Source organism: Nanorana parkeri, unplaced genomic scaffold (genome assembly GCF_000935625.1).
Source record: "Nanorana parkeri isolate BGI_ZX_2015 unplaced genomic scaffold, ASM93562v1 scaffold117, whole genome shotgun sequence".
NCBI lineage: Eukaryota > Metazoa > Chordata > Amphibia > Anura > Dicroglossidae > Nanorana > Nanorana parkeri.
The window spans coordinates 15,784-23,797 of NW_017306385.1; positions in this window are offsets into that span (position 1 = coordinate 15,784).

Below are 8,014 nucleotides of genomic sequence, written 5' to 3' on the forward strand. Positions count from 1 at the left end.
TTTTAATATACAGATCTTTATTGAAAAATTATCTGGTGATCCTGCCATAAAGGTCCTTGTTCAAGCACCTCCTGTTATGGGGGTGACAAAATATATCTTGTCTCCCAGCTGTACTCCAGCATTGTCATTACTAGAAGTGGCCATTCCAACACACATTATAAAGACGTGGCCCACTGTCACCTTCCGGGGAAAGCCGCCCTAAGAAATGCCCTGCAGCCATCACTGGAGTGTACATAGCCAGAAAGTGTCTCACAGAGACTGTAAGAGCTCAGCAGCACTGAGATGAAACACAGATAAAACACTGTAAGACCCCTTTCACATGGGTGGCGTCTGTTCTGATCAGCATCGGTATAGAATGGATGTCACTCTTATGACATCTGTGTCCGTTCAGTTTTGTCCTCCATTTTGTGATGGAGGAAAAAACTGAGCCATACAAACCCATGCTAGGTCTATGGGGACTTGGATGTAAGCGTGGAGCAGGTAAGTAATGCAGCTTTTTCCTGTACTCCAGGCATAAGGAGCAGGTAACCCTTGCAGTACAGGAGAAAACTTTTCATTTCCCTGGGGTTGGGCTTTATACACCTTATACGTAACACATGTTGGGTACCTCCACAATTTGAGGCCACCTAACACCGTGGTATTGGCTTACATTGCCACAGCAGACATGTGTCTGTTTACAACAGGCCCACTGGTGTGTTGGGGTACTATTCAATTTAAGTGGCGTCCAAACACACCTAACATAAATTCTCGAAATATCCTAAAGCTGTACTCAAAATACAATGAAGGAACCAGTTGCTTTTTTTAACATTACATTGCAACAGCAAGCGTGGGAACACTCGGGAGGACTCCAGTTTTAGCAGAGTCAATACGGCAAGGTGAATAGTAACCATGGCAAATAGAGCTTGTCTGTAAAGTCCACTACAAATACAAGAAGCCAGCAGGTTTCTCCACACACATGCTTCGATCTATAACTGGTGTATATTTTGGGTTGACTAACCCTTTAGATCCCATTTATATTTACCGTATATACTCGAGTATAAGCCGCCCCGAATATAAGCCGAGGTACCTAATTTTACCACAAAAAACTGGCAAAAAATATTGACTCGAGTATAAGCCGAGGGTGGGAAATGAGGCAGCTACTGGTAAATGTACAAAATGAAGATAGATACCAATAAAATTACATGAATATTTATTTAAAAGAAAAACAATAACCTAGCTCTGTAAGTGGAAAAGGGGGTACAGGGCTACATATCATGTACTACGGATCATTTAACCCATTCATATTAGCAGAGGATAATTGTAAATCTATTGTTCAGTGCATTCTATATGTAGTATATAGTACATGTACATATAGAGTGCCTGCAACAATACATTTACAATGATCCTCTGCTAACATGAATGGGTTAAATGATCCATAGTACAGGGCTACATACAGATCATTTAATCCATTCATGTTAGTATAGTTGTAAATGTATTGTCTGCACTGTATTAGCAGTATATACTCTATATGTAGTACATAGAGTATATACTACTAATACAGTGCAGACAATACATAATTGCTTAATAAATCCCCCCAAATCTCCCCTCACTCACTGTGTGCGTGTGCCGGAGAGAGCAGGGATGAGTCAGCGGTAGCACTGGTCCAGTGGGAGGAGCTCCAGGTGGGGTCCTAATTTAGCTGACTTAGAGGTGCTTGCCCGCTAAATTACAATGCCACCTGGAGCTCCTCTCGCCTGACCAGCGCGCCGCTGACTCATCCCTGCTCCCCTGCTCCTGACTGGCTGCTGCGGGGTTTTCACAGTAATGTACGGTAAAATGCATTGTTTAACACATTTCACTACAATGCACAGTAATGAAACCACTTATTTTGCAGGTGTGTTTCAACTCACTGATGTAATCAATCTGTCATTGTGGTGCATAAAAAAAAAATGTGCAGGTCCATTTTTTCATGCGTTGAGGTTCTCTGCCAAATTCTTCAAATCAATGGGCTGCCTCAATGCGGATAAAATCTGATTTAGGCTTTTATGTTGCTAAACCCTCATTTAGTTCCAACTAATTTACTAGAAAAAGCATCACTGAAGAATTTCACTTATCAATTCAATCTTAGGAAAGTGGTGGGCTGTATGACACATTGCCCCTGTCATTTGGAAGCTCTTACTAAAGGCTATGAGCTATAACAGCTGTCTTGTGGAGCCTAGTCCTTTCCTAAAAGTGTGATGTCATGGACTCTATACTGTGCTCAGATAATTATGTGCGGTGACAGGTTGCACAAGAACCTGTGCTGCTCTTTCCCACAAGGTTGACTATCTACTATGTTGAGTCACTAAGATAACCTTGGATGGGCAGAGCTGTTGGTTATGGTTACTGAAATATCCTGTGGACGTTGTGGTCTACTTTCATGTTTTTGTTTTCAATGTCAAAGCGATATTGCGAGAGTCTGGAGTTTTTTATTAGAAAAAAAAAATACAAAGAACACTAAATGAAATAAACTAAACAATCCTAAATATACCCAAAAACACCCGCACTATGCAAACAGAAAAAGAGCTGCAGAGCTTAGCTTTATTCATTTTTCCGACACCAGCAACCCAACTTCTGTGTTACCCTAGGCTACTTTAAGAAACATGGTGGTCCTCTGTACTGTCTATGCAACACAGTTAGTCTTTGGCATAAGGCTTGTAAGTACTAAGCACGGCAGCTCCTATCACAGTGTAAGAAAGGTTAGTTTGCTGTTAGGGTTTTGTTCAGTGCTAAACATGAATAAAAGAAACCCTGTTAAAAAGATTCCATCCCCAGGGGTAGTATGCACTGATTGTCTATTCCGTATTTATACCATGTGGTTGTAAAAATTGTCACTATGTTACCTTGAGGAAGGGCAACCCTGAAATGTTGCATTATTAACTCAAGCATTGAAATTATATTGTAACTGTAATGTCTCCCTTACATTTTGTAAAACCCAATCTGATTATTTCACTTTCAATAGAGTGCTGGTGATTTATCTTCAATTTATCTTCATCATTCAACACCCTTGAGTGTTGGGTGCCAGTGTCTCTCCCCACTTGATTGTGGTTCTATCCTCCGACCCCTATGATCCCAAGAGGACTCAGCAGTGACTCTGGGTTGCAGGATAGAACCACAGCATGGATTTATTCTCAATTATTTTTTAACCTGACAAGGTCACTCTAATGTTATGGTTATGGGGTTTAGTTTAACTGTTGGGTTATGATTCTAGAGTGACACTTCTTCAGAGTGTCCCCCCAACCTCTGGAACTCCTTACCCCAATCTGTCCGCTTATCTCCTACTCTGTCCACCTTCAGGCGTTCCCTAAAAACCAATCTCTTCAGGGAAGCCTATCTCATCTCAACATAACGGTCCTTTTACTTCTTCCAGTAACTCAATCTTAACACTTATTACCTTTTGTATAACTTGCACCTCCTATTAGATTGTAAGCCTTCACGAGCAGGGCCCTCCTAATCCTATTGTACTGAAATTGTATTGTATTGTAAATAGTATTGTAACAGTATTGTCTCCCCCATTTTGTAAAGAGCTGCACAAATTGTTGGTGCTATATAAATCCTGTATTATAATATTAATAATAATAATACAGATTCAGATGTGTTTTAAATTATAATTAAACTCTCTCTTTTTTTTTGCATATATCTGCTGCTTGCTAGCAGTAGATATATGCAAAAACATGTGGCCAAGCAGCATGATGGGGTGGGCACATGCACAGTACAGATCTTCATCCAGGAAAAGAGGAGAGACACAGGGTAAGTCAATGCAAGCAGCCGGACAGAGCTGGAGGGACTCCTAATAACTACTGGAAAGACGGAGATGATCGGATCAAGAGGCAGCATTTAAGGTAAGTCCTTAAAGCAGCACGGGGGGGGGGGGATTTGTAACTTTAATGTCACTTTAAGTGTTAAAAGTCTGTAAAAGAGTAAGACAACTCACTTTAGGATTTAGTTTAAAAGGTCAGTCCATCCAAAGCGGATATTTCAGTTTTTGGTTGGTGCTGGAGGGTCAAAGCTTATACCCATAATTTGTTATAAATCTCAGGATCTCTATTGGGGAGATCTCTGCACCAAGTTTCTGGGTCTGCACACCTGCTGTGACCATTATGATGGGCTCCCACTCTCATTGCTGGATTGTTTCATTTATTTTACAATGAAGAATGTAACATGAGGAGCTGGAAAACACAAAGGTGGGTCGAACACCCACAACTCTCTGACGTCTGGACTTATGACGGGCAGATCTCACTAATGGAGTACACAAGACATGTAAGAATCCAAGGTTTGACTCCATCTATAACTAGAATAAAACTTTAAGGGGTGGTAGGGTCAGGTTTAAGTGTTTTGAGATAGACTCAAGATTAACTGTTAAGTGTTGGGGTAGCTGAGGAGTTTTTTTAAGGGTTAGGTTAAAGGTGCAGCCAAGAAGATGTTAAGTGTTGGGGTAGGTGAAGAGTTGTTTAAGGGTTAGGTTAAAGGTTCAGCCAAGAAGATGTTAAGTGTTGGTAGCTTTGAACCAACCATCTTCAAGCTCCGACACCTAAGCCTTGCCAGCTCCAGTTCTATGTTTTCTGTAAAGCGTGGTGGAAAAATCTCCAAATAAATGAGTAAAATAAAGACATGCTTAATAGTAATAGAAAGTTATATAACATATTAGCCAGAATATCATAATTACCCTTCTTCTTTCTACATAAGTACGCAGTACATAAAAACACCTATGCTTTATGTAAAGCTTTGACAGGTCTCACAGACTGTGAGACCTTGAAGGATTACTCTTTGCGCTCTATGGGATTATATTTGCAGCTGCCCAATGCAATCAAGTCTTAATAACACTCCATAGAGAAATCCTGTTTTGTTTTTTTTTCTGCCAAAAGTGCTAAATATGACCTCTTTGAGACAAAAAGTGATACATTAGATTTGCCTTTTTTTAATATTTTTTCCTTAAATTCATGTTTGTTATCACGCTACGGTCTTCCCCTATTTGTGAAGCCGGTTTAATTATATGATAAATTATACTTGTAGTTTAAAAAAAAAAAACAATGTTTTTTCAAGGGCGCTTTCTCCTAATTGTTCAGCAATTTCAGCAAACTTCACCAGGCATGATGTTTTCAAGGCTGAGGTTTGCAGTTTGTATAATTAAGTAAATATAACAGCTACATGGGGGTCCCCTTGTCTTGTATGAAATTGATAGAAAGAATGTTCAATTACACTATGTAAAGAGACCTCCAGCTTGTAGAGGGCTTGGAGATGACTGTACTTCTCATATGGCTCAGGGGCTCTTCAACTTATTCTGAGACAATTCACAGGTTGCTTTACGAACTATGCCTCTGGTATACAAAATTAATGCAATTTTGCCTTTTCATATACAGGACAGGAAAGGGGTCCCTTTTTTGTTTTTTAAAGGCAATGTGTAGACATTTTCTTAAGCTGACCTTACCACGTAGCCCTAACCGTAATTTTAAAGGATCACCCCAGTCAAAACTTAATTCTAGCTATAGGTGAAGCCTGGTGGGCTGTTTTAGCCCCTTGGTTTGTTTTATGTCTTGCATATTCTAATACTGAGATATCCTCCCTATAATTCCAGACATTATCGAGTTTTGTCTGTTACCATCCACTTATTGTGTGTTTCAGCTTCCAGTTCCAGAAAAAGAACCATCAGGGAGAAAGGGAATCCTCCTAATGGGTACAGCCGGTGTGCAGACCATTGAAATCCGTGGTCTCAGAGATCTCATTAATAGAGTAGCTGAGTGATCTGTGAAATTGTTAGGTAGTTTAAATATCTATGAAAATTTAAATATTCATTTTAGGTGGGCTGACCTTTTAAGAAAATAAATTGCATTGGAACTCCAGCTATGCCCTCCTGAAAAAGCCCTAGACAAATATTTCTTTAAAAAACACCCTATACATACCCTTTTCCTACAGTCTTCAGGGATACACATTTGGTGTACAATCTGGTGCACCCTAAGGCTTGTAAAGCAGTTAGGTAATTTTCACATGCTTCTGAGATTCTCCAAACTATCCTGTGAGCTGGAATTCTGGCGTACTTTTATCTTTCCCACTGTCCACTAACACCAGACACAAGACTTTGGTAGCTTGCCACCATCTGCAGTTTGTCAGGTAACTGGTCTGCTATGCAACCATACCCATACACAAACAGATCCCTGCCTGGCAGATACATGGCTAGAAACTTGTATCAATTTATATAATTGATTAGCATCTAATTTTTCCATAGGATATTTAGAAATAACTATCTTGCTTATATTAAGTCCAGTGAGGCTCCTAAACTATCCGGCTCAGACTGATCCATGTATTAAGCTTTCACGGACTTTACAAAAAAACTTGCATTTTGGACATCTGGGCTGGAGTGGGATTCTTTAATTTCCTTCTCATTCCTATTCAGCTTATCTTTGTCAAAATGAGAAGCGATATATATTAAGTTAGGAAACTGTTTTTCTTTGCCTGACTTCTGTGTATTGCTGTGTCATTCAGGATTAGCAGAGCATAGGCTGTACTCAGAATACCAGGCACATGCATATTGCCTTAGTCACAATACACTGAGTTATTTCCTTTCCTTGTTTTCATTGCCTAATCTAGAATTTGTGGCCATAAGTTATACTAAGCTTAATATTTAATTAAAGCTGAACTCCAGGAAGTTATGAATACAAATGAGTGATTCATTAATATACAATCAAATGCATTTTTAAAGCAGGAAGTATAAGTACCTGTATTGACTGAAATCAGCCTCTTGCAATCCACTCCACAGCAGAGCTCGGACTGGAATACTGAAAAGCAGTACATGGAGCCAGTAAGTTGTTCTACAATGCTTATATGCAAACAAGGAACATTCTAATTGAAGAAGAGAGCAGACTGAGATGAACTCATCAGTGTGCTGCTTCTCCCTTCACTGTCCAGCCACAGCCTGGTTGAAGAACATGTGAGCAGAGCCATTGCTATAATGAGGCAGGTTGAGGCTGTTGCCTCAGGAGGAATCTCTTTGGGTCACATGGTGGGGAGCGGCAGGAAGAGCGGCATAGCGTAGCAACCTCCCCGTCTGCCTCAGATGGAAAAATGGCTAGGGAAACCCATGTGTGTAAGTATAACCTAACTGGAACAGACAAAATTGAGGTCTTCTGTCCTGCCAGATGGGGCCGTGTGGTGTTGCAGAACTGTGTAAATCTTTGAATTGGGTGGACAGAAATACAAATATTTTGGCAGGAAAAACAGCTCTCATATATAGGTATTTCATATGTGTACTGTATATGTAGCTGTTTGCCTGGAGTTCAACTTTAACACAAGGCTCAACAAGAGAAAATCACTTGATTCCTCCATTTACGCCAAACACTGTGGTGGAGGAATCTCCCCGCTGGTTATGTAATAGGATGCAGTCACTGTTTGGTCGAAAATGTTCAACCCTGCTAAGTGGATTTTTAAATCAACTTTTGCCGAGACGGGTGGTGCTGAACAGGTCACACATGGGTTGCATTTTGACCAACTCGGCAAGAATTGGCCAAAATCTGAGCTACGTATGGCTAGCTTAAGTCAGTATGACTGTGGTAGAGATTCTATAACTCTTCTAGAGTCTGGTGTGAAAGGTCCAGAATTTTATAAAGTGTAAAAAAGTACATAAATGAAAAAAAGATTATGTAAAGCAAAAACGTATTTTTTAGTTTTGGAAAGAGGAGGGAAGGTTTAGATCCTCTGTCAGGATTTAATTGTGGTTTGTGTTTTTGCTGGTAGTCATCCTCTCTGTTTGTCCTGGTTACTATTGCCATTGGGCAGAAAGTGATGGGAAATCCAAAATTTTACAGTTGTCGCTGGAACAAGAGGCGAGGAGAAATGTAATTCAAATACTTTAGTTGACAATTGTTTAAGAGGGGTATACCCCTCCTCACTTTAGAGAGATTTAATCTCACTTCTAGTTAGGTTTTCAGCACAGGATGTGAAGGGAAATCACCCAATCAGGAAACAAATTGCTAAAAAATAAACCGATATATATATATATATA